Source organism: Prinia subflava, chromosome 22 (assembly GCF_021018805.1).
Source record: "Prinia subflava isolate CZ2003 ecotype Zambia chromosome 22, Cam_Psub_1.2, whole genome shotgun sequence".
Taxonomy (NCBI): domain Eukaryota; kingdom Metazoa; phylum Chordata; class Aves; order Passeriformes; family Cisticolidae; genus Prinia; species Prinia subflava.
Genome location: NC_086268.1, coordinates 5,684,510 through 5,712,055, shown reverse-complemented (window position 1 = coordinate 5,712,055; position 27,546 = coordinate 5,684,510). Strand labels below are relative to the sequence as shown.

Below are 27,546 nucleotides of genomic sequence, written 5' to 3'. Positions count from 1 at the left end.
TTCTGGGAGTAAAACAGGCACCAAGTGTTTGGCACTTCAGCTTTATGGATTTATGCCTCAGTTCGAGAGAGTCTGTCCATAAATTTAAAGATATGAAGAGTGTCAGTGTCATCACTTATGTGTTACCCTGTCTACAGGACTGGGATGACTCCACCCCATGAGGAAAGGCTGGTTTCATACTATTGCAGTATTTTTAAGCTGTCTACATACTAATATTTTATCACCTGTGTTTCTCAGTAATTCATCTTTCCCATGAGCAGCACAGGAGGATATTGCCTGGGATTACAAACTGGAAGTGGCTCCCCAAATCATGTAGAGGACCCTTTTGTGGGAGATGTGTGGGGAGTACCGGCAGAGCAGGAAGGCTTTGTTTGCCATCTGGCAGAGAGGGAGGGAGGCTCTCCCCACAGGAGTGCTGGGAACAGGCAGGCACGTCAGCGAGGCTTCCCGGCACGGACGTGGCTTCAGACAAGTTAATGAAAATGGTATTTTTCTTGAACAGCTTGGACAAATACCAGTCTGTATTGCTGCTACCAGATTCATCCTGATTTTTCAACCCTCAAAGTGAAACCATTTGCATATTTAAGTTTGTTTAAATTGAAGATTGGATTTCTTTTTTTTCCTTGTTGTTTTTATTCCTGGTTAGTTTCTCGGGAGAAAAAAACACAACCTTTTAAAAAGATCCAAATCAAGAATTTCGGTGCTTTTAGTCAGATCAACACTGATTCGTTTTAAGCAGCCAAAAAAAGTGAATTAAGGTACCAGCTGTGGTTGAAGGTGCACCTCACAGGAATCTGCACTATGAAAATGAGTTCAAATTCCTGGTTTGCAATTTCCCCTGCATTAGTTTTCCTCCCTCCACAACCCTACAACGTTCCCTACTCCCAAACTTTCACAGCTGCCAGCCCTTCCTTCCCTGACCCTGACAATAATGATGATTTTCCTTTGATTCCTCCCTCTGCTCAATCAAACCTTGGCAGCAGCTCAGAGTTCTGACATGTGCCCATACATGAAATAATCCTGGAAATGAATGGGAAAGGGGAACGTTGTCTTGCTCACTGACAACCCCTCCTTCGCCTGGGCTCCCTCCTTCTGTTGTGAAAGCAGAATACATTGCGGGAGCCAGACAAAAGAAATAATGTTATTTAATTAGAGCTAAAGATTTCAAAACTAATTTAGTCCCAGGGCGTACGTCAGAGCTGCTGCGAAGCGTTGATTGAGCAGAGAGATGTTTTTATGGATCAAAAGGAAATCGTTATTATCTTTGGGGTTATGGAATGTGTTGAATAGCTGGTAGTTAATGTTTATGTGGATATACATGGTAGTTGCTAATTGGTACATTTACCTAAGATGTTCAGTGACTTATATTTGCAGAGTGTTTTCCTTTTAAGAAAATTAAAGTTACAGCGTGTTCAATTTAGGCCAAATCGATGAGCCAGTGTGGGTTTGGAACCCACTGGTAGCTCATCTTTAACTTTACTGGTATGTATGCAGATGTTCTGAGTGGAGAAAAGTGGTCATGGCCCCAAGGCTGCCAGAGCTCCAGGACCATTTGGACAATGTTCTCAGGCACAGGGTGGGATTTTTGGGGTGTCTGTGCAGGGCCTGGGGTTGGACTCAATGATCCCTGTGGGTCCCTCCCAGCTCAGGACACTGTGTGATTCTGTGACATTTCAGGCTGGCTGGGGAGGTAGAAGTGATGATCCCATCTTTGCAGGAGGCTGGTTATCAGCAGCTCACACTGTTCCTTTGGGATGGGGTGTCCTGTGCTGGCAGCGAGGGCAGGGGCTGCTGTGGGATCTGTGCTCTGTGTTTTAGCCACCCCAGTGGAGGGACAGAAGTGGCACATGAAGAGTAGAAGCCTTAAGCCCCGGTGTTTCTGACAGCTGGGGACAATGTGCAGCCTTTCAGGCTGAACTCATGGCCTGACAGGGAGTAACATGTGTCTGTGAAGGGGGAGAGACATTTCTGGTGCTTCCAGATGTGCAGTACCACCAGCTGTGCAGACATCTCTGCTCTTAGCATGCAGCGTGTGAGCCTGCTGTAGCTGTGAGCTAAGCAGCTGTGTCTGGAGGGAGCTGGATCTCCCAGATTTCATCTCCCTGGGTTGGGAAGGGATGTGCCAGGCTGCCTGAGCTGCTCACAGGAAGATCCCTGGGAGGCGTTCCTTCATCCCAGTCTGCCCAGCTTCACCTGAGGCTGCAGACTTCCCCTGGGCAGGAGAGGATCCCTAAGGCATCCCTGGAGCCAGCCTCAAACCTCTCAAGGATGCGATCGAGCACAGCTGAGGCAGAGCTGAGAGGCTCTGGTCACTGGGAGCCCAACGTCTGCTGCTGGTTTCTGGGTAACTCAAGGGCTCTTTGCCTGCTGGGTGTTAGAGGCAGCTCTGGGGAACTCTGTCCCACTCTATCACCCCCAGCCTTGTCTCTGGAAAAATAACCCTGCCTGTTTTTTTGTATGGGTTGGTGCTGCCTTGTCTGTCCTTGCCAGATTTTCCACTTCCTTGGTATCAAGAAATCCCCTAATGCCTCCTGATTCAGGCTTCAACTGCTGTCATTCCTGTCTGACAACAGCTTCATGGGGCTGATGCCTCCTACTTCTCTGCTCAGATGCAGAGCTACACCATATTTTAATTAAATATTTAAGGTTTTGTCACATTGTTTTCAAATCTACATGGTTAAATGTAGTGGAACAGATCATTCCATAGTCTTGGAAGTCCAAACACTCAAACAGACGAACCTATTAATGTCATCAGCATCAGGGAAAATCTTTTCTTTGTGGAGTTCCAGGGACAAATATTGCTGGGAAATGTTGTTAATGCATCCCAAAGCTGGAGGGTTCCCCTTCTCCAGGTCTCCCTCACCTTCCCTTCTACCTCTGCCCAAACTCTGGGGAAGGAGTCACTGCCCAATCTCCTCAGGATATCTGCCCCAGGCAGGGAAGGTTGACAAATCTGATGGGATGGGATTTGAGACATATGGAGGCATCCAGATTTTCTGCAAGTACAGGACAGGATGTCAAGGCAGCTTGGCAGGGGACACCAAGGCAGGCAGGCTCTGGGAAGCCACTGGAGGGCTATTTGCAACCTGGTACATCTCTAATGGCAGGGCTGCTTAATTTATGATCTATTTAACTAAGCCAGGGTATTAATTAAATAAAGTAAGAGCCTGATTAGGACTTGGAGAAATTTAAAAATAAAATCAGGCAGCAATCGAGTGAAATTGCAAAGCAAACACTTTGGCTGTAACCACTGGAGAGTTCCCTCCGGTCTTCCATCAAAGCTCAGAGCAGGGAGGGCAAATACAAGAGATTATATTGCCAACAGATGTGTGTTGTTAAAATATGCATCTGCCAGCCGTGTAGCTTCAGGAGCCAGAGGGATCGCTCGTGGATCCTTCTGCACTCGCGGGACCGTGAAGGAATTTGAGGCCCCGGCAGCCGAGCTGGGATTTGCAGACACGTTAATTAGTGTTGAGTTCCCAGATCTCGGAGGCAGCCAAGCGAGGAGAAACTTTGAAGAGAGCTTTGGTTTCCCTGGGAGGGAGCAGGGAGGGAGAGGGGAGCCCTGACTCACAGTGCCCATGTGGCCGTGGCATGGTGACACCTTGGCCTGCAGTGACACCTCAGCCTGTGGTGACACCTTGGCCTGCAGTGACATCTCAGCCTAGGGTGACACCTCGGCCTACGGTGACACCTCAGCCTGTGGTGACACCTCGGCCTGCGATGACATCTCAGCATAGGGTGACACCTAGGCCTGCAGTGACATCTCAGCCTGTGGTGACACCTCAGCCTGTGGTGACACCTCAGCCTGTGGTGACACCTCGGCCTGCAGTGACACCTCGGCCTGCGGTGACACCTCAGCCTGCAGTGACACCTCAGCCTGCGGTGACACCTCAGCCTACAGTGACCAGGGCTGGCAGGACCCGCCATGCCCGGAGGATGGAGGAACCAGGACAATGAAGCCGATGGATGGCGAGGTGCTGGTGAACAGGATGGCTCCTCTCCTCATGGCGGCTTGGCAGGAGCAGCCCAAGGCTCCCCAGGCTGTCCTGCTCTGGCCTCCTCCACGGGCCATGTTGTCTCTGTTAGCCTTGCTCAAGTAACACACGGAGACTCAGGAATTTGGGAGAGCAGCAATCAGCAGAGGAGAATCTTTGCTTTGTTTGTTACTACCTATTATATACTTTTAGCAAGGTGACCATGGATTGGAGGGTGGTATTCCCACCTCTCAACTACATTGGTCAAAGGGACTGTCACACAGTCATTCCTCTCCTTGGAGAAGAATGTGAAAACAATGACAGTATTTACAAATACAGTCTCCTTGCTTACATGAAACGAGCTTGAGAAGGTGCACACTTCTACTTTAATATAAACGCTCAGCAAACTAGGAAAATCTCATGGTGACACCATGTGGCACCTCCAGCCCGGCCATGTATCTCGGGCTGTCCCAGGAAGCTCCCAGGCCCCACTCGCTTGGCACAGGGAAAAAGTTGATCCCAGAGGTGCCAGTGGGAAATTGGCCACAAGAAGGAAAAGGGAATATGAGGGTGTAAGGAGGGAGGCAGGGGAGCTACTTCCAGAGACTTAAGGTGAATAATTGATAGGCAATTAACTTGTACCTTCACCTTTTATAGTCTAATTCTCTCTCTCCTCCCCTCCACGGCCTCTTCTAATATTAACTCTGTCTTCACGTGTGTCCCATTAGGAATAAAGCTTTCTTAAATCAACATGAATTATTTAACTGTACAGATTAAGTTAATTTGAAGTGAGAGCTCCTGTCTCTCCTACAATGGCACAAGGCAGGGACAGGAGGAGGGTCACTGGGGTGTCAAGTGCATCCACATTCAATCACAGCCATTTTCCTCTTTTTATTTTATTTTTTATTTTATTCCTATCTTCTTTCTTGCCAAGTCTTTTCCTTCCTCCCCTGCATAGCAGAGTAAGCATTTCCATTACCAAAACAATGGCTGGCAGCTTGAGACATCTGCATTTTCCAGCTTTCAAGCTCTTCAGTGCAGTTTGATCAGAAATAAAGAGGTTATATCCTGGGTAAGGCCCTTTCTCAACATTTCTTTGTAATGCTGAGCAGCCAGGAGAAAATGTGAGGAGGTGATGTTTCAAATCCAGAAACAGTTCAGCTTGGAACCCTTTTTCCACACTTTTTAATAGAATTCAATTCTCTGAATGTAAAATTCAGAGCATGTAGAGCTGGGATGTCAATTCAGAACAAAAAAAAAAAAAAAAAAAAAAAAAAAAAAAAAAAAAAAGAGTGATGAAAATGTGATCATTTTCTTCCAGACAGTCTCTTCTCCTTGAACAACTTTGGGTCTTCACAAAGCTGCATTTTCTGCTGGGAATATTTTCAGTGGCAAAACAGCAACTGGCTCTACTGGGAACGAAACAGAAACATCAAACAATCGAGCACAAATCCCAAATAACCTAAATATTTGATGTCACGTCTGAGCAGCTTAAGTTTACAGCTCTCTGAGCCAGCTCCTTTTGATAGCAGAGGCTGGCCGGGTTTCCTTGCTCACATCCCTGTGTGGCTCTGGGGTGGGAAGGCATCTCCATGGGATTGACCATTGCTGCCAGGCACACCCAGGGGCTCCAAGGTGAAAGGCACCCACTGCCTCGAGCAGTCTAGAGCTGGAAAACAGACCAGAGAGAGGGAGTGTGGGCTAAAAAACTGGGTCTTGAGATGGGTCCTCCCAAGGGGGTTTCACCTGGGTATTGGGAAGTGCTGCTTCCCTCATTCTGGAGGGGATTGCACCCTGTCTGTGAGGAGGAGAAGGAGGAGAAAGAAGAGGAGGAGGTGAAGGAGAAGAAGGGAAGGCAGCATCTACATGAGCTCTGCTCTTCCTTACTTTGAAGGAGACAAGCAAAATGACATCTTCACATCCCCAGTAGGTCCATCTGGGCTGGTGGTGGGTGCCAGGATGAAACCCTCCGTGGGACAGAGCTACCCACCTTGAGCTCTGCCAGGGTCACAGCAGTGGAGTAATGACTTTGCAGTTGTACAAATGTGGGGAGGAAAAAGCTAAGGAAGGGGTTTGTTTTACCTTACAGACATTAAAAATTATAAATATCATACAGCCATGGAATGCTTTGGCTTGGAAGGGATATTAAAGGTCCTTTAGCTCTGCTTCCCTGCTCTTCCACTATCCCAGGCTGCTGCAAGCCCTGTCCAGCCTATCCTTGGACACTTCCAGGGATCCAGGGGCAGCCACAGCTGCTCTGGGCACCCTGTGCCAGGGCCTGACCTCCCTCACAGGGAACAATTCCTTCCCAATATCCCACCTAACCCTGCCCTTTGGCAGCGGGAAGCCATTCCCTGTGTCCTGTCCCTCCAGGCCTTTGTTCCCAGTCCTTCTCCAGCTCTCCTGGAGCCCCTTTAGGCCCTGGCAGGGGCTCTGAGCTCTCCCTGAAGCCTTCTCCAGATGAACACCCCCATCTGTCCCAGCCTGGCTCCAGAGCAGAGGGGCTCCAGCCTTTGAAGCATCTCCTTGGGCTCCTCTGGGCCCACCCTGACAGGTCCATGTCCCTCCCCACAGGACAGGGCTGTGTCTGAGCAGGGGCTGGTGCTCAGTCACATCGGGGAAAGTTCAGCAGGGCCAGGCCAGCACTAAGCTGATGTTGCCTCTGCTCCAGATGGGCTCTCACAGTTCTTACAAACTTTGTCTTTTCGTAATGCCCTGGGCCTTGGGCTTGACTGATGCTGCCTCTCCCATCAAAGCTTCCCTTCCCTAAACCCTCAGAGCCACACCAGCATTCCTACCTGCATGCACACTGAAGACTGAAGTACCACAGAGTAAATAAGAAGAGACACGGATAGAAATGATTAATGTTCGTGTTCCTGTGCCAATCTGTGATTCCTTGTCTCGATGCAGGGAGGTCATCATGGTTCTGACCTGAGGTTTTATCAAACACGAAGCATTTGGCTTTTCTCTGCAGTCTGCTGGGCTGGGCTGACCTGATGGATGCAAAGCACAGAGGGCTTATAAAGAAACCTTCCTGATTTTTAATCATCCCTTCGTTTCTTCCCAGCCCCTTCTGCTGGCTCTGCCACTGCCCTGGCCCTGTGTTGGTCCGGGCTGTGATGGCCATGAGGGTGCTGTGAAATGATGTGGGGGTGCTGCATGTCAGGACTCCTCTGTGCTGCTGTGCTCATCACTCATTCCTGTGTCTGCACCCCCTCCTGCTCTGGGCATGAACCCTCTGCACCTCACTGCAGTTCCCCCAGTGTGCACAAGCCATCAGGGGGCCAGTGGCTCCCTCCACATCACAGCAGCCTTTCCCTCTGCTGCACCCAGCGTCTCCACCTCCCCGGGCTGCCTGTGGACAGCAGGCATTATTTTGCTTCATGCTCTTCTGAATTGCTGACACCTCGCATTCTGCACAAGCCAGACACCCCGCACATGCAAACCTCGCCTTGCTTTCACTCCTACGCACGATTCTCCCTCTTGCCAATCAAGACCCAGCTCCCCCATCTGCATCCTGCCCGTGCTCCTCTGCATCTGCATCTGTGCTCACAGCAGCCCCTTTGTGCCTCTCCCAGCTGCGCACACGGATGCGGTGCCGATTGCAGCGCCAGGAGCCGCCGCAGCCAGGCCCTCGGTGGGTTGTTAGTGACCTGACACAAGTATTGACTCCCCTTCCCCTTGTCACCAGCAGAGAAGAACGAGACTCTCGGAGCGTGACATCACCTGAGTGACAGCCCCCGCTCTGCTATCGATCGCCCGGGTGACAAATGAACCGGCGGCTGGCAGGGCAGGACCGGCCGCGAAAGCGGAGGAGCCGCTCTGGCAGAGGTGGCCTGAAGGGACCCCAGCCCTCTGCCCGTGCCCAGCCTGCAGGAATGTTGTTTCCTGGTTCCAAGAGCTTGGCCGGCCCTTTTTGCTTGTCTTGTATTTCCCTGCTCCGTGAAGTGTTGCCCAGCCTTGCCCTGCTGTCTCTGAGCTTCTCTGGCATCCATTGGATGGTTCAGGCTCCCCAGCAGAGCTCCCAGCATCTCTCAGCTCCCAGTTCAGCCAGCATCTCCCAGCTCTTGGTGAAGGAAGGGTTGGGAGCCCCGTGATGGATCTCTCTGTTACACATCCGTCACGGTGCATGCCCGGTGCTGCTTGCTCTTGGTGCCCCTGTCAGCGTGATGGATGCCAGCCTCCCATCCAGCAGGAGTACTGGGATGGGTTTGGAGCTCTGGCATTCCTTTTGGTTCCAACTGGGCTGTTAAACTGGACAGTCATGCCTTAATGACTGACCTGTGGGTGTCCTTGGTCATTAACAGGAGAATAACCTCTCCCACCTCAGGATATTTCTCACATGCCAAGATGGACAAATGACCCTCTGGAAGGGGCTATTACTCTTTTTTGACATTAAAGGTGCCAGCTGTGCTCAAATTTGCCCCCTTCAGTGGGCAAAGTGAGGTGGAAAGCATGGACATGGCATTGGATGACCCACCCAGGACTCTCCAGCCTCCTCCTGCACTGGGGAATCAGGCTTTACTCTCCCCCAGGGACAGCCACAAAGCCACAATATTGGGTTCCTTTAAACTCAACTCTGACCTCCATAGAGAGAGACAAGGGATTCATGGCAAATTATGGATTTAACACCTATGATGAATCCCCATTACAGCATGAAATGAGAAAGGAAAATGTAGCTAAATGGAAGATTTCCCCTGGGCAGCGGGAGGCTGCAGCTCCTGAGAGGCTGGGGAAAATAGAATGAAAAAAATGGGGAAAAAAATAGAGAACGAGGAAAAACCTTGTTCCATTAACTAAATATTGCAAAACCTTTGCAAGCCACTGCTTGCAGGTTAGTGGGGTTTAAAGGCCAGGAATCAGACCTGTGACATATCCAAGGTTTCCAAATCCATCCCCTTGGTTGTCATGACGAGAGGAAATGAAATACTGTTGGTGATGGTCCCTTGGGGGCTCAGAACAACTGATCCCCTCTCTGGGGCCAGGACCTGCCATTTGCTACATTCTGAGTGTAGCTTGACGCTGCTTCAGTAATGTCCCTTTGGGAAATGCCAATGGAGCATCAGAAGGATAAAAAAATTGTACTGGAAAGTGCACTTTTACCTTAGACCAGTCTCCTGGCTCCCAAACATGAGGTTTAAGGGCAGGTTGAAGCAACCTGGTCTGTTGGAATGTGTCCCTGCCCGTGGCAGGGGGGTGGAAGGAGATGATCTCTAAGATCCCTTCCAACCCAAACCATTCCAGGATTTTACAACTCTAGGATAATGCAGCTGGAGATGAATTCCCACAGGGAGAAGCTGTAAATAGCTGTTACTGGGTGGCTTTCCTGGAAGTGCAGGAAGGAAAACAGGCTTTAGGAACCAAATAGGGGAGGAAAATCGGGGAAGGAGCTGTCAGTGCTGCGTGCTTGTTTGTCCTTTGGGTGAAAAGGGAATCCAGTCATTTATAGCCTCAATGGAAACACACATGGCCTGAGGTCATTTCTGTGGTGCCAAAGCCTCCATGTGCAATCCTTCAGATCCCTCAGGCTCAAATCCCTCCCTTAAAGAACAGGAAAAAGGAGCAGGGTGAGGCAGGAACAGGAGCCTTTGGGTCATGGATATGGTCCCTGCACTCACTGCGGCTCTGGCTGCGACAGGAGGGCGTCCAGGAGCTTGGTGCATTCCTGGGGCTGGGCAGCAGCCAAGCAGAAACACTGCAGAGTCACAGTTGTGGAGACAAGTGTCTGTAATCTCCACTGAGTCATAAACCATGGAGGAGCTGAACTCTCCTCCCCGTGACCCCATGGACCCTCTCCCTGTCCTCATGGCGATGAGCGCTGGACAGCCTGCAGCGGGTTCGGATAATCCCAGGAACATCCTCACACCCGAGGTGGCTGCTTCTTATTCAGGTTGTTGCTAGGGAATTCTGCAGAGATTCCTCTTAGTGGGTGAGAAGTGACTTTCAAATCAGTGGCAGCATGAAAAAATTGCAACGGAAAAATAAGAGTCTTTCATGAGATCCCATTTAATTGCTAACGAAGACAAAAATCGCAGCTCTCACATTTGGTTCCTCAACAAAACCCAGATAGCAGCTGCCCCATACGTATCTGATTCCAACGGGTAGGTTTTAAAAGATACAGAAGGTATTTAATGATAATGATAATGATTTACATTTATATAGTGCCTTGTATCCGCTGGGATCACAAAGTGCTTTATATATGTATGGATAAAAATATACTGGATAACAAGCACTCCATCCATCACCAAATCACAGCCCCTTCCCTGGCGAGGCTGCAAGCTGTTCAGGAAGGAGTTGCTGCATTTCCAGACCGCTCTCCCTCTTCGCTCCTACAGCACTTGGGGTGCTCTACGGTAATTTAGTAATAAAACCAGGTGATAAAAACACTTTAAAAACAACAATGTCATAAAAAAGGAGAACCTTCAGTGTCATAAAACGGCATGCAGAGGAACAGGAGGGGAAACTTGAGAGGGAGAAGGTTATAATGATTTTAAAATAACACAGAGTAGGTTTGGGTTGGATATTGGGAAGAAATTCTTCCCTGTGAGGGTCGGGAGGCCCTGGCACAGATTGCCCAGAGAAGCTGCCCAATCCCTGGAAGTGTCCAAGGCCAGGTTGGGCAGGACTTGGAGCAACCTGGGATAGTGGAAGGTGTCCTTGCCCATGGCAGGGGAGTGGAAAAAGATGAGCTTTAAGGTCCCTTCCAACTCAGACCATTCCATGATTCCACAATAAATAGGGGCATGAATATCAGCTCTGGAGGAGAAATGTCATCCAGCTGCTCTGAGTTAGAAGGTGAAGAGCTTGGCCAGCAGGAACAGCCCCAAAGCATGGGTACCATCAGAGCTGGGTAGTCAGGGACCTCCCAAAATTACTTTGGAGATAGCGACACTAGGCAAAATCCTGACACCTGATGCTCAAATGATGCTGCTTCTTCCATGCTCTGCTCTGTCATGCTGTGGAACAAATCTGTTCCCATGGGTTGGGTGCAACTCAGCCATCCCCCAGCAAGCTCTGCCCATGCCACTGTGTTTTGGTGCCTGTCCTGGGAGGAATGAAGTCTTCCCAGCCCCAAATCCTCCATCTGAAAGGAGCGATTTGCTTATGCCCCTTTTGGTGGCAGCCTCTGGCTCAGCTGGGCCTGGGAGGCAGGCGAGGGGAGGGGAGGACGGAAGGCAGAGAGAAATCGAGGCTCTCAGAGACATTCATTCAAAATTCATAGGCGCAAAATTGCAGTCTGCATGGATTTGTTTCCTTTGGAAAATTACAGGAAGCTACAGGCACCAACAACTGTTATTCAAATAGCCACTTTGGATGATTAGGATGGCAGGAGGCTGTGCTTACACATGCAGACCCAATATAATCAGACACGAGGCAGGGTAGGAAGGCAAGGCCGGGGAAAGGAAGCTGGAGGAGCTCAGAAGCAAAAACAGCAGCAGGGTGGCTCTGTGGGAAGAGCCACGGGGCCAAATCCAGCCACACTGCTGGATGCAGCAGGAGCAGCAAATTAGCTTCCAGGTTTGGGGTGATGAGGAGAGCACAGAGCTGGGAAGTGGTTCCTGGGGGAAGTTTCTAGGCCCTCGTGGGTCAGCAGCTGAGAACAGGCAGTGCACAGGGACAAGCACCATTCCTGCAGTGAGGGCTTTGCTCTGCCTTGCACATACATCACAGCCCAGGAAGCACCAGAGTCACAGAATCCCACAAGGGTTTGGGTTTGAAGGCACCTTAAAGGCCACCTCATTCCAACCTTCTGCCAGGGCAGACACTTTACCCTATCCCCGGTTGCTCAGGTTCACCCTCCTCATCTACTCTCCTGCCTTCCAGCACAAAAATCCATCATCACTCCCTTGCCTGTTATAAATCAAGAAAAAAAGTTTTGCGCACAGTGAATTTATTTTTTACAAAAAGAACTTTAAAGCCACATACACGCAAAACCTTGAGCAAATATTGCTTTGAGGATTGGCCTGCGGGTCAGCAATGAAACACTGGCAAAACATCTGAGCCATGAAGGGTGAAAATTGTATAATAAAAGTAAACTCTGCAGTACAAGCAGAGGAAAAACTCTTGGCTTTGTACTGGGGAGCTGCTTCTCTCCCTTTTAAAATACTCCTCTGCACTACCAGAGGTGTCGTGCAGTGCAGAGCAGCCAAGAGCGTCTCATCCTCCGCCGGCAGCAGCTCCGGCTCAGCCCAGCCCTCTCCCGCCATGGACGGGTTCCAGCCGCCTGCCGCAGCTTGGCGGGCGCCTGAGCTGTGGGGGGATGTTTGCACACAGACCCTCGAGGCCCATCTGCAGCGCCGGGCGCCTTGGCAGCAGCGGAGCACGTGGCTGGGGGGTTTGGGTAGAAGCAGCAGGCACAGGCACCCAGAGCTGTGGATCCCAACCCGCCCTCAGCCTGGTGCACCCACAGCAGCAGTGTCCCACCTCCTCTCCCCGGCTGCAGAGGCACGCAGGGCTCCAAGGGGGAATGGCTTTAAACTGAGAGAGATTTGGGCTGGATATTGGGAAGAAATTCTTCCTTGTGAGGATTGCCCAGAGCGGCTGCTGCATCCCTGGAAGTGTTCAAGGCCAGGTTGGATGGGGCTTGGAGGAACTTGGTCCGGTGGAAGGTGTCCCTGTCCATGGCAGGGGGTGGAACTGGATGGGTTTAAAGGTTCTGCTCAACCCAAACCAGTCTGGGATTCTAAGATTCTGTGATCTCTGTGATGTCAGTAAAGAGAGAGAGCCAGATGGAAGATCCAAGCTGTATTTACGGTGGAAGTGGATAGGAAGGATGGTGGCAGTGGGATTTTCTGGAGCTTGAGGCTTGGAGCAGCCTGGTTGGGTAGAAGGTGTCCCTGCCCATGGCAGCGGGTTGGAACAAGGTGATCTTTAACGTCCCTTCCAACCATTCCAATCCATTCTGAGATTCTATGATTCTATGGGTTTATGTTCCATCAAGCTCCTTTCCTGGCAAGTCCGTGCTGTTCTAAAGCCCCTTGGTGATGGATAGAAGGAGTTGACTTTTAAGCACAGCTCAGAAGGCAGCTTGGACATCCTGCATGTGCAAGGAGACCTTCACAGAGCCTGTGGACTCTCCTTAGACACAGGTTTCCCCCTCCCTGGGGCTTTTTGGGGTGACCTTGAGCGTGTGTTGGCAGGACACAGATTGTGACAAGCTACTTTGCACATCCAGCCTCTTTCTTGTCTTTACAAGTGCTTCTCTCTTATCTGGTACTATTTTGCAAAACTTCACAAGCTTTTAGTGGCAAGACTTTTGCTAAGAGGCTGTTGATAAATCTGGAGTAGGCAGCAGGAAGGCTTTAGTGACGTATTCTCTTCTTTTTGACTGGAAAAAGCAGCTTATCTGCTTTGGAGAATACAGGTTCTTCCTCTTTATCCACACTGAAATCTTATCTAAACTGGTTCAGGTGGCAGGGCTGAGAGAAGGAAATAATTAAGCAAGAGACAGGTGAAACGCTGACATTATTATTACTTAAATGGCCCAAACCTTTTACCTCGTGTATTTTTTATTATTGTTTTACCTTTTTTTTTACTGCTGGTGACACATAACAAGAGAGAAATCGGTTTTTCCAGGTTATCTCACCCATCCACACACTTGCCACTTAACCCCCCTCCTCTCCACCCAAATATAAATCTCGTTTAACTGGTTCTGTTGGCAAGACAGAGAAATAATTAAGGCGAAGGTGGCTGCAGTGTTGATGTTATTACTGTAATGCAGCAGCCTGTTTAGTTTCTTTGCCAATGAAATGCAACCAGGGGAAAATCAGTTTTAAAGATTACCTCCCAGAGATGCAAATAAAGGAGCGGAAACCATGTAGTCAGGAAGAAATGGTCTCAAACTAGGAAACATTTCAAAGTCGGTGACAGTCTCTTAGGGGCTTTTAAGACCACAATTTACCTTTTGACTGCATTCTATTTTCTCTGAAATCCTTTATTTCCCTCTTATTTATTGACTGGAGAGACAGCACAGAAACGAGAAAGTGATTCTCCAGCCGCTGGTCTTAAAAATCCATAGAAGGAAATTGTTCTCAGGAGTGCGGATTTTTGTTGTTCTTGGGCACATCTTTTTTCCTCCCTCCTTGTTTTCACCCTTCTCTGTGAACCAGGGCTTAATTGAATCACTTTGCCATGGAGGGGCCTCGAACTGGAAGGGATCAAGGTCAGCAGCTCTGTCTGGGAGTGAGAAGCCCTGATTAGAGAGGTGGGAGCCATGGTGATAACACAGCGGGATGCAGCACATCCTGCTCCAGGCCAGCTCAGGATGGAGGTGGAGGTGGTGGTCTATCCATCCACACACAGCAACAGCAGCTGAACCACAGCAAAGGGCTTCAGGGGGATTTCTTTTGTTTCAGGGATGGCACTGTGGGTTGGGAAATGGGCGTCTGTGCTTGGATTAACATCCTGCTCTTGGATTAACATCCTGCTGTCAAGGGAACATCGCACTCTCAGATTATTATCCTGCTCTCAGATTAACATCCTGATCTCAGACTGGTATCCCACTCTAAAAGTAACATCTTGCTCTCAGATTAGCATTCTGCTCCTGGTTTAGCATCCCAGATTTAGATTAGCACGCGACTCTCAGATTATCTTCCCACTCTCAGATTAGCATCCCACTCTCAGATTAGCTTCCCACTCTCAGATTAGCATCCCACTCTCAGATTAGCATCCCACTCTTGGATTAGCATCCCACTCCTGGTTTAGCATCCCACTCCTGGTTTAGCATCCCAGATCTCATTTAGTATGCAACTCTCAAATTAGCATCCCGCTCTCAGAGCAGCATCCCACTCTCAGATTAGCATTGTGCTCTCAAATTAGCGTCCTGCTCCAGGTTTAGCATCCCGCTCTCAGAGCAGCATCCCCCTGGACACAGTGAGCCCCATGCCTCGCCTGCTGCCTCCTGCTCCTCTTGCCGTGGTTCCCCCTGCCACACACACGTGTGCTGCTCACAGGTTCCTGTCTGCAGGTGTTCCCTGCTGGAATGATACTGAGACGTGCACAAAAAAACAATCCCAGAGAATTCCCGCAGTGCTGGCCTAGTTAGCCCGTTCCCAGCTGCGAGCTAACGCTGCTGCCCAGGCGAGCCCCCGGAGACGGCTCAGCTTGGAAGAAATAACTCGATTAAAAAACAGCGCATCAGTTCAGGGTCAGAATTGGTGCAGCCCCATAATTAGAGCCTGGATTTCAGAGATTAAATCCTTTAAGGCCAGCTTTCAGTAGCTGTGTTTAATTACACCTTGCCAGCTCTGTCTTCGCAGAAAGGACCACGTCGGGACAGCTCCCGCTCCACCACTGAAGTTTTCTGCTTGTTGAGACTTTTCTGCCTGGTTCCTGAGGTTGCAGCCTTTCTTGGCAGTCTGGGCAGCAAAGTCCTGCCTGTCTGTGCTGCAGGGGCTGAGCTGTGCAACTCCTTCAAAGCACGTTGGGTGGTCCCAGTGCATCATAAAAACCCAGAGTGGGATGGGGAGGAAAGGGAGCACCCACTGCTCTGGATGGTGCCTCTGGAAGAGCTGAAAAGGGGATATAGGTTCAAGAAATATCCTGGAGCAAGGATTTCTATGCAGAGGCTCCTCAGGTTGTGCTGCTCCATTTCCTGGTACTGTTGGTTTCTGTCTCAGCTCCCTGGGCAGCTCTTGGAGGTATTTTGCTGTTCAGCGATACCTTTGTCTGGTGGAGAGGCAGCAAGAAGAGTGAGAGAGGAAAACTGCAGAGATTTGAAATGTTTCTCTTTTGGAATGAAGGATTCTGCTGCAACTGAACTGAAAAACAGTTGATTTGGGCAGACCTCCACTGAGACAAAACTAGTTCACCCACCTAGAAAGCTGCCACACCCTGGGTGTGCCTGGATGTGTCTCTCTGGCTGAGAGCCCCGGGCTCTGTCCTGGGGTCGGAGCTGTGTCACAGGAAGGTTTGGGGGGATTGTGTCCACTAACACAACTGGAAAAAGAAACAGGAGCCATTCCCAGCTGACTCCCAGCTTTCTGTGTAGCCTCTCCTGTCTTGTCATCTCCCCTAAACCCTTTCTGATTTCTGCTGCTGTTGCAGACTCCAGGAGGAGCAGCATTCCTGGGATGCAGGTCGAGGCAGCAGGACCCTCACCCTGTGAGCCCCCCAGGACACCCCATGTGCCTCCACGTCTCCATTGCTGCGGCGAGAGCACCCTCTCCTGTCTCAGCTCTGCCTGTCTCCCTGCTCCCTCCCCTGGCAGATGCCAGGGCCGAGGCTCCATCACATCCCGGGGTGAGGCCATGGGGACAGCGACACAGCAGCCCAGTGCCCAAACCCTGTCCTGGCACCAGTGCCACCCAGGGACCTCCTGGCAGCTGCTCAGGAGGACCAGGGGAATATTTAAATAAAAAATAATTTCTAGGAGAGGTCTGCTATAATTACTAATTAGATCGGGTTATAATTATCTCTCTTTGCAATCCCATACCTGCCTCAGAATAGCTCCAGTTCCTCCTAACAATTAACAGAGAAAGTCTTTTACGACACACCGGGTGATTACATCGCAATCACAGCCTCTGTGGCCAACGCTGCCTTATTAAAGAAAGGCTGATATTTACAGAAGAACATGGTGATCAAATTAGACTAAAATTAACTGGAGTAAATTAAGAATAAGAGGGTTTCTTTCATCTGCTTCCCTTTATTTTCTTCCACGGAGTTGCCTCTGGGTTGGTTATACTGCTCTGTGTGTTGATTGTGGTATTTGACTGGGCAAAAAACACAGAAAGTGGCAGCAACTCATTTCTCTGGTTTGCCTCAGAGTGAAATCTGCATTCGCATCTCCTCACTCCTCCTGCTCCACGAAAGCTCAGGCCTGAAGCCTGCCAAAGCTCAAGGAGCTCAAAGCTCCCAAGCACAGGGTGGGGTTGTTTGGGGTCTGTGCAGGGCCAGGATCTGGACTCGATGATCCTTGTGGATCCCTTCCAACTCAGGATATTCCATGAAACCACAGGGCCAGACCCAAACCTGTGGCATTTCAGCCCCCCCAGCTTCAATGAGCTCTGCCTGTGAGTCTCTGCCATGCTGAGAGCATCCCGAAGTGCCCATCCCACACTTCCTGCTCAGGGCACGGCTATGCTCAGAGCAATAGCAGAAATGGGGTGGATTTCCCCTAACGATCCTAAACCCAACGCTCACTCACATTTAACACGCGGCTTAATAGCTCCAAAACCAAGGCTGGTGCTCAGCATTATGAGCAATCGTCCAACAAGGAACTGGGAGATTTTTTAATAGCAATGGGCCAAACAAAATAATCATCAGGTGGTTTGAGGGTTTTTCTTTTTTCAGCATGAAGGGAATTACTGGTGAGCAGAATGTGGTTTCTGGGAGAGCCAGCTCTGTCCATAGGGCTCCAGAAAATGGATGATCAGACTTTTGGCAGTGGCAGTGGGGGGTAACATGGACTGTTGCTTTGCTTCTGTCGTGTAGGAGGCTGAATCATCCTAAAGAATAGTGTAGCAGAGGCTGCTGGAGGGAAAGAATAGCACAGTCTCTGACCCAAGCCTTTGGATAAATCATCCTTCCAGTTCAAACCCATGAATCTGACAGACTTTGAAAATTGTGTCTTACTACAATTTCACCAACTTCTCCACCTTTACCTGATGGCTTCATCCCTAATCCCCATTATCAAAGCCCCGCTGGACATGGGGCTGTTACTGCATCTTTAGCCACTCTTGTTTTTTCCCCTTAATCCAGGAGCTCCACCCCAGTTCTGGTTTAGCCCTCCATCTGCAGTTCCTGCAGGCTGAGCCTCCATCCAGGCAGCTCCACTTTGAACAGGAATTCCCAGCTGGCCTCTAGATGGGCAAACCCAGGCCAGGCAGGGAGTGGTGGCACTTCTGCAGTGCTAAGGTTGCTGTTAATACAGACAGTGCCGTCAGCACGGGAGGGAGATGGACACAGGGCACACTTCCCATGGGCTTTGGGGAGATACTTTGGGAAGATGCAGGAGCTGGCATGAAAAGTTTATCAGTGAACAGCCAAGATGCTCTTTTTCCTCCTTGATTTCAGTGGAAGACACTCACATGACGTCGTTGAGGTTTTAAGCTTTGTAATTCTTCTTTCCTCGATTTCTTTTCTACAGAGAGAAAGAAAGAAAAGAAATGACTGAGTTAAAATTAGGTGAATAACCTTCATTTTTCAGGTTTTTTGTCATTGGAAAACTGAAGAATTCCATCTTGTCTGTCCAGAATGAAATGTTGGAGTTTATTGTTCATTCTATGCAAGCATGATGACTTCTAATGGGGTTTTGCCTGCTCCTCCCAGTGCCTGCAGAGCTGGCAGTCAGCAGGGACCCCTGCCCTGCTCATGGAGTGACAGGACTGGAGGGGCTGGTGCTGGCAGTGTCCCCTGGGGGCACTTGTGGTACCTCTGTGGGTACCAGGGTGGAGGGACAGGTGCCAACAGGGAGGTGGGAAGGGCAGAGCCCTCTGAGGGTGTTTATGCTGCTCCCATCCTGCGCCCCACTCATTTCCCTTGTGGGGCTGGTGAAGGTTGTGTTAGAGGATTTTTCCCCCGGCAGGTTCTGCCCTGGGGAATCAGAGAAGGAAAGTGGGTGTTCTTTATTCACATCACACCTAATATTCATGAGAGCTGGGAATTATTCTGCTATGCCACCCGGGCAGGGCTGGGACGGCTGCCTGGAGCCCCACCCCATTCCTCGAGCAGCCTTGCTGCAGTGAAGGAGAAAATTAACAGCACTTCCTGCTTTGGGGACAATTCCTTCATCCAAATCACTTTTGAAATCTGGTGAGTGTTGGGGGTTTTATTTGCAGAGAGCACTCAGGGTTTGCTGGGAACAGGCAGCCACATCAAGCCTTTAGGTTTGTAAATCTGTTTGACCCATTCGAGGATCCAACAAAGGAGAAACCAACCCTGCTCCAGGCAGGGCAGAGCTGAACCCCCATGTTGGGTGTTCTCCCTGCCCTGCCCCTCATGTCACCTTTGCATTAGTGCAGCACAGCAAATGATGAACTGAATTGGTACAAAATGAGCCCAGGGCAGGAGCAGCAGCATCCTTTTCTCAACTGGAATGAGTCATTTCTCCTGAAGTATTCCTGCTCTCCTGACCTGCAGTGTTGCTCATCCTGGCAGGATCTCCAGACGATCTTTGCAGCTCATTGTCAGCTGTAATTGCTCTCTGCTTGGGCCCCAAACATGGACAAGAGCAGAGCAAGGACACAGGAATTGGTGTGTTAATCCCTGGCTTTGCTAGGGCACCCGATGACCACTTGGACACTCCTCTTGGACAAATGGGAACAATCATCCCTTTCTCTTTGGGGATGTGGGAAAACAAAATCACCAGAGAAATGAGAAACAAATTTGCCACCTCAAGTGGCAAATCCCAGTGTCAACCACAGTCCTAATGAGCTTGTGTGAGCCCCTCAAGAGGAGCTGGCAGGACTTGGCATAGCCAGAGTGAGCCACAGCCTGGGAAATCATGGAATGATGCTGGTGGGTGGTACAGTGTGAGGGAGGGACCTGCAGGGACAGCTCTGTGTGTGGAGCAAAGCCACAGGCTCTGAGGATGCTCCTGGTTTTGTGCCTTGAGCTGGCATGGTGCTGGTTCCAGCCCTGGAGTGCAGTGACCAGGGCTAAGGTGGCCACTGGCACTTGCTGGTGTCTCTCCAGCAGGTAAAAGTGTCCCCTGTGTCCTCAGCACGGTCCCAGTACGTTGGTACTTGGGGCTGGGACTGTGAGTCCATCACTTCTGTGCTCTCAGGGGACCCATCCGAAGCTGCAGTGTATTCCTGCCTATGGAATACAGAGGCGTGCTCCCCAAAAACCAGTGCCAGCCCATAATTCCCCACACAGATAAGGCTTTCCCTCCCTTCCATGGCTGCAGATGGTGTGACTGTGCTGGCAGTGCCACAGCCAGGACTCTGGAGTGTGCCGTGGGTGCTGTCCCAGCATGGAATGCAGTGGGAACAGCAACCATGGAGGCAGCCCCATGTCAGTGATTACAGTGACTAGAGCTGGACAGCCCAACAAATGCTCCTCAGTGTGTTTTTTTTCCTCCACAAACAATCCTCCAAACAAGCTCTGGCACAAGAGTGGCTGTTTGCAGCCATGTATAACCCTTTTTATTTGAGCTGAGTTTGTTTGGGAAGCTGCTGCTGTGAGGCCCTGGGATGAGGCTTAGAAACAGCTGCGCTGCACAAGTGGCACTCCAGAATCAGATGTCAGGTTCCCAAAGCCTTGAGACTGCATGAAGAAGTGAGGGAATTTCTAGTGAAAATAAATCTGCTTTGCCTCTGTTATTGGTGGAGCATGCCAGGGTCATGTTCTGAAGCTTTGCAGTGCTGAGGATGAGCATTGTGTTGTTTTTTCCATGATGAAAAGCTCCACTCCTCCTCGCCTCCGATGGTTTTAGAATCTGGGCTGGAAGAAGAGTGAGAGATGATGTGACAAGCAGGGCACAGCTGCTGTGGATTTGGTGACGCTCAGTTTGCTGGCAGATGTTCGCCCCCATCCCTTCTGCTCTGCAGAAGCCAAGCGAGGCTCTCTCAAAACCAATCCAAGACCCCTGGGAGCTCTCTTGGCAGTGCCATAGGCCCCTTTTCTGGGGAGGAGGTGACTCCTTAGGTGAATAGCTGTGCCCTGCATTCCCTGATCCCTCTCTGGGGGAAAAGCAGAGCCCAAGGTGGAGGGACCTTCTTGTTTGAGGTCATTTTACCCAAACTGCAATGCCCAGCCTGGGACCAGCCCATGGCTCCTGCCAGAGGCAATTCAAGAGCCTGTGCTGAGTCAATCCACCTTTCCCCCTCCTTTCCATCTGTCTTTCCAAGGTCCCCCTCCTCTGGTGTCAACACTAGCTTAATGAAAAAGCAGCAGATGTTGCTGTGATTTCAATTTACTCAAGATTTTAACCTAATGCAAATGGTAGTTTGCATCCAGCTGTGACGAGGCAGCCTGTGCTGAGGCCCGACATCCCTGCCTGCAGATCTCCTACCTGTCCCATGGCTGTGATGGCAGTCACTGACTTCCAAAAATCTTCTCCAGGAGAAGATCTGCCCTGACCCAGAATCTGCAACAGGACTTGCAGCAACTCGTGGTGAGGCAGAGCTGGGAGAGCATCGAGCATCGCTGTGGCCTGGGTGGAAATATTTGTGTGTGTTTTGGAGGTTTCTCCTGAAATGGAGGAATAATTGAGAAGAGCAGTCAATAGCGAGTGATTCATCTGCCAGATTGAGCTTTGCTCTCCCCCACAGGATTGCAAAGCCAGCTATGATTTCCTGACCTTATCTCCCCTCCAAGTGGGTAAACAACAAACCAACTCCTCTGTCGCTGCCTGGAGTAGCTGGAAGATAGTCACAAGCAGATCTGGTTGCTTTGTTTGTTTGTTTGATGGGAAACAAACACCTTCTCCTCTGCCTTGTCTTGTCACCACCTGAATTCCTGTGTGTGGGCAGAGCTCCCACGGCGCTGTGGTACCGCCAGGTCTGTGAGCACCATCCCCACCCAGAGCGTTCAATGCCGCGGTCACAGCGCGCCTTGGAGGCTCTCTGGGGATGGAGAGCACCCACAGCTCACCCCCACCACCTGCCCCCCATTCCTGAAAAGCTCTTCCATTCACAGCCCTCAGGGCCAAAGGTCTCCAGGAGGAATGAGCCCAGGGAAAGCACAAATTCACCTTCCAGTCTTCAGCACCTTCCGCTTCTCAAAAAAGACAGGAACAGGAGACAACCGTGTGTTTGCAGAGCCAAAGCAGTCATTTGCCTCCTTGTGAGACAGTTTTCTGATGGTCTTGGTGGTCTGCAGGCCACAAAAGGAATGGCATTCCAGTCCATACATCCCTTCCCAGAGACTCCTGCCTCCCTCCTGCCAGAGTCCTGCAAGCCATAATAGACTGAGGTGGGCACAAGGGGAAGGAAAATCTTTTGTCACTGAAAAAAAACATCCTGAAGCAAAGCAGGGGAGGAAGAGATGTGGTCAGCATAGAGCCCATCAGAAATCTCAGCCTGATTAGGAACAGTGATCCCCTGACACGGAGCAGCAATTTACAGGTACCATTAGCCCACACCAGAGAGAGAGATGCCGAGAATGTCCCATTTTCCACACCTGCCGAATGCCACACAACTCGTGAAGGATAAAAATAATTAGCTGGAGCATCTCAGGGATAACTGACAAGTACCCAAGGGCTGGGAGTTCCCCCATGTGCCGTCCTCGTCTCCAGCGCTTTGAAAAGGAAGGAGAGAACTTTGCCGGGAGCCAGCTCGGGGCGGCGGATGCTGCCGGATCCGTGGGAGCGGGATGGGCCGAGGGGAGCTCACACAGGGCCCAGCTGCCTCTGCAGGGGCTGCACCCTGGGCTGCTGCCCTGAAATCTGCTGCTGCCAGAGGAGGTTGGTCACACAGGGACAAGCCAGGCTTTGGCTGTCCCCTCCTGCTGCAGCTGGGACTTGGATCCCGCTGTCTCTTCCCTCCTTCATCAACCTCTGAACAGCCTCTCCACTTTTGAACCTTGTGGTATTTTCTAATTATTAGGCTCGATAAATGGCACCATCAGGCTGTCATGACTAACAGTGAAGGTTCAGGGACAGGGCTGGGAACTGGCTCCATGGGCTACAGGGATCAGTGGGGAGCTCAGGAAGGAGCTTTGCATCACTCCCCTGCCTTCCAAGCCCACATGTCCTGGCTGGACCTCATCCTTTTCCAACCAGTTTCCCACCAACCACTGCTTGGCTCCCCCTTCTCCCAGCTTTTTGCCTCTTCTTCCTCAGTCTGTTCTATTTAACCCACCACCTCCAGGCCTGCATGCCCTGTCTCTCTGGTCAGGCTCATCTTGTCCCAAAATGAGAGCTCATAAAATGACGGAGCCAGTGGTGCAGGGCTGAGTGATTGGTTTTCCATTAAAACTCACTGGGAGCTGTTTGTTGTGGGATTCAAAGCTGGGAAAGCATTCCAGCTAAGACAGGGCAGCAGAGGGGTTTATGTTCCTAAAAGCAGCCACGAACTTCACGAGCTTTTTCAAAATGAAAGGTTAGCCAGGGAAAACCCAAAACCTGTGTTTTGCCATCTCCCAAACATCTCCTTTTTTGATAACTATTAAAAAAAAAAAAAACAAAAAAAAAACAAAAAAAAAACAACAACAACAACCAAACTAAATTCCTTAGTAGGGTTTTTTTTTCCATTTCCTTTCCATCCAGGACAGTTTCTGTCCTGCCTTCTCCCCTTCTCCCTTCAGCTGTGACACAGCAAGGTACTGTCCTGCCCCTTGGGCCAACTAATTTTGGGCTTTCTCATCTCTTTTCACTTCCTTTAGGCAGCCGGGACCCAACAGATTAACCCCTCAGGAGGCAGGAGGGGGATGGTGATGGATGCTTTGGATCATGCCAGTGGCACCTCTCTCTGTGCTCCCCAGCAGGAAAATCCATCTCCCCAGAACGGGGGCTCCTGGCAGCCCTGGGCACGTGGCCGGCCCTGAGGGTTGATGCCAACAGGACAAGCTGAGCATTTCCAGTGGCCTCCCCATGGCAGTGGGAGCAGATCCACCTCTCCTTGTGGCAGATGGGATGGGATAGCTCACGCCCCATCCCACAGGATGTGTGGCTGCCAGCAGTCCAGGAATGCATCCCAAACCCTGCAGCTCTCAGCTGGGCTGCCTCTGCCACCAGGAAAAAGAGCTGTGGCCAACGATGGCCTGGCAGCAGCTCCAACTATTTGTGCTGTCCATGGCTGCACTGGAAAGAGACCCAGAACAGCTCAGAGCCAGGGAGCTGGAGCATCCCACAGGCATCACCTTGGGGCTCCAGACCAGTGATTTTACTTACCTGGTTACTTATCTGTTACCATTTATGGGTTTATGATATATAAACTTTGGGATCGATTTGTGACTCAAACTGAGCAAGAGCTCCTGATGCACTTGGATAGTGGGAATAATGGGAAAAGGTGTGGTAGGACCCCTCAAGGGGGGCTTCCCCATGGAATGAAAAGCTGATACTCCATTACCAACAGCAGCATCGCGTCTCAGCTTGTTCTGTGTCCTTGGTGGCTCCTTTGCTGTGCCTGAGCAGGGTCATTTCTGCTTCAACCTGGTAGAGCCCAGCACACCTGGTGGGCAGGAACTGGGTGTGGTGGATTTGGTGAGCAGGAACCTGGTGTGGTAGGATTGATGAGGGGGATCCTGGTACAGTGGAAGCTGGGATCTGTGGGCAGGAACCAGGAGTTGGGATGTTGTTAGTGCTGTCCTAATTGCTTTGTGCATGTCTCAGTCTAAAGAGGGGAACAGCCCTAGGGGAGCTGCTGCTTGTCAGCCAATAACATTTCAGAGGTGTTGGATAGAGAACAGTAATGAGAACTGCCAGAAAAGAGAAAACAAAAAAAAATCAAGAAGGAGAAAAAAAAAAAAAAAAAAAAGTCAGAAGGAAACACAACTATAACACAACTATTTCTGCTGCAGAAGCTCCTGGGAGCCATCACTCAGATATCTGATGCTCCCTCCCCTGCTCTTTCCTCGCCTCATTTCCCAGGTCAGGCCAGACCTGCTCAGATTCGCCATCACCTTTCAAGAGGAACGAGACCAAAACATTTCCCGTATTGACATGTTGCTGCCTTTTTTTTTTGCTATTGATTCCTTAATTAAAAAAGAATAAAATTCCACCAAAGCAGACGTTTCTCCAAAACACTCCATCAGTCAAAATTAAAAAAAAAAATAAAAAATTTAAAAAAAAAAGAAGAAGAGGAAACAAAATCAATATCCTATTAAAAAAAAAACACATTTGGGAGCAGATTTTGGAGCAGCCCCAGGTAGTACATCTACTCCCTTCTCTAACGAGTTGTGTTTGCTCTGCCTTCCCATGCTCTCCAGTCCCTCTTCTCTCCACTGGCATCCTTTCCTCTGGACTTTGGGGTACAAATCCCACCATTTCTGGCAGGGTTGTCACCATTTCTAGAGGATGAAGCCCAGGGAACCTGCCTGCTTCCCTGCAGGGTCCTGTGCACAGGCACCGTGTCCCTGAGGATGGATGACACCTCTATCTTTGTGTTGCTCTCAAAGAAAAACCTCTGGTAAATCATGGGGGCAGAGCAATCCCAAAGCCAGTATGCTCAGGATCCTTGTGTCATGGCTTTAAGCAGGATTCCTGTTTTTCCAGCCCCATTTTCCTGCTACTATGCAATTTGCAGGCTCTCTGGGAATGCAGTATTAATGGCTCTGGCTCCAAAGGGATGCCTTCACAGAGGGACTTGACTGTGAACAGCCACCCCAGGGGATTCCCTTTGAGAAGAGGTTTAAAGATTTGGGTAATTTATCTTAAAATGGGGGTGTGCTAATGATCTGTGCAGGATGAATAATCCCGGGAAAGGCTGCGGGACTGGAGGGGAGACAAGGTCACTAAAGTGTCTGTGAGGCTGAACCTTTCCCTTGTGGAGCTGTGCCGCTGCCTGATAAGGGATTCAGCCCAAACCCAGACATGTGTCAGTGCAGGGACACTGGGATTGATCGTGCTCCCTCCTGGACGGGCTGGGTTTGGTTTCCTTTGAAATGTGTGGCCCAGCCACATTGGAGATAAGGAATTGCACTGCATTGATCCAGCTCAGCTGATGGATGCTGGATTCATCCGTGGGGATTTGCCCAGCCCTCACTGCAGAGCGGCTGAAGGTCTGCAGAGCTCGTGACCCCTGCAGCTCAGGGACACAGCCCTGGTGTCCAGCAAGCTCCCATGGGATCTGCCACAACATCATCAGGGGCTCGGTCTGTTTGATCTTTAAATGCTCTGCACGGTGCTTCAAGCACAGCCGGGGGTTGTTGCTTGTTTGGCAGAGCTGGATGTCCAGTTCCAGCTACACTTTTCCCTGAGGAGATGGTTAGCATGGCATCCCTGGGATTCCCCTGGCCTGAGTGAGGGACAGGGTTTAGGACCCTGCCCAGCACAGCAGTGGGAGGATGTGGGGTGTGAGAGGCCTGAGGTGGCTCAGGCTGGGTGTGTTGAACAGGGAGTGTTTTTATCTGGCTGGAGCTGCCACAGGGGGGTTGAGTCCAGCTGTTTGCAGGCCCGTGGTGCTGGGGAGAGGGGAGGGAAGCAAGGCACTGACAGATCTGGGACATGGGATAAATCTCTTTCTAAGGCCTTCATTTATTATTTCTGGTGGTGTCTTATACCTGGGAGGGTTTGGCTGGTACCCAGATCAAAGCTCCCAGCTCCCAGCCCAGCCCTTCCCGCCTCGTCCATCTTGGTGCCTCTTCACCACTGAATTTCCACGTCCCTGGTGTGAGCTGCCCTCAATTCCTCTGCAGCAGCACAGCCAGGGATCTGAGTAGGAATGTCTCCTGTGGAGCTGGAAAGAGCATCACTCAACACGATGCACAGCCTGTTCCTGCCAAGGAAGGAGGGATGTAAGAACTTCCAATTGGCGATCTGCAAATGAGAGTATTCACAGAATCCAGCAGTGGTTTGAGTTGGAAGGAACCCTGAAGTCCATTTCATTCCATCCCCTTCTGCCATGGGCAGGGACACTTTCCACCACCCCAGGGTGCTCCAAGCCCTGTCCAACCTGGTCTTGGATACTTCCAGGGATCGAGGGGCATCCACAGCTGCTCTGGGCAACCTGTGCCAGGCCTTCACTGCCATGGCCTGGAATGGGTGCTGGAAAGGGACAGATCTGTCGTGGTTGTCCTTTGTTTCCAACAGCCACAGCGTAGACATGAGCTGTAGGGAACACTCCACATCCTCCTGTGATCCCACATTAGCCCATCTCCATCACAGTCAGCCATGCTCTCTCCATCCCTCCAAACTCAGTCTGTGCTGATGTCAGGTACTCAGTACTTAGGAACAAGGATCCATGCCCAAGGAAGGGTGGTTGGGTCAAGAAATCTTCTCATCATTCCTGCAGAGTGAGGTAGGAGCTTTCCCAGCCCTGGTGTGTCCATCCCAACGTGTCCATGGAGAGCAGCACAAGGGAACAGCCTAAAATCCTGGGGAATCCCCACCCTAGTGACCCAGATTGAACAGGTGGGAAAAATCTTCATCCTTTCCCTCAGTTTGATCCTCCTGCTGTGCAAACAGCCAGGGACAGAGAAACCACAGGGACAAATCCTTCCCTGTGAGGGTGCTGAGGCTCTGGCACAGGGTGCCCAGAGAAGCTGTGGCTGCCCCATCTCTTGAAGTGTCCAAGGCCAGGTTGGATGGATCTTGGAGCCACCTGGGATAGTGGAAGGTGTCCCTGCCCATGGCAGGGGGTGGAATGGGATGGTCTTTAAGGTCCCTTCCAACCCAAACCAATTATGAGATTCTACAAATGAAAAGGCATCCTTCTTCCTTGAAATGGCAGTCATATTTTAAATCCTAAGCAAAGGAAATGCGAGGGAGATTTTCCCAGCCTGGCCTAAAGTCTTGTCTCTCTCACCCTTTCCTGTTCCCAGTTTCCTCAGTGACACAGCCCAGGAGCCAGATCCAGGTTTTCTCCAGCCCTGGGCTGCAGCTGGGAAAAGCAGCAATAGCCACGGCTTTGGGGCAGGGAATGTTTTAAGGGGGAGCACATGACAAAGCTGTGGCCTTTAAGGGAAAGAGAAGAAAAAAGAAAAATCAGCCTTTCACCTTAAAAACAAATAAATAAAATCAGTCCTT

The 27,546-nt window shown here is 50.5% G+C and overlaps 1 protein-coding gene across 3 annotated transcripts in view; it reads left to right on the top strand.

Annotated features, from left to right (window-relative positions):
* KIRREL3 (kirre like nephrin family adhesion molecule 3) overlaps nt 1-27,546 on the top strand; it is a 362,476-nt gene that overhangs the window by 262,786 nt on the left and 72,144 nt on the right. The window lies entirely within an intron of this gene.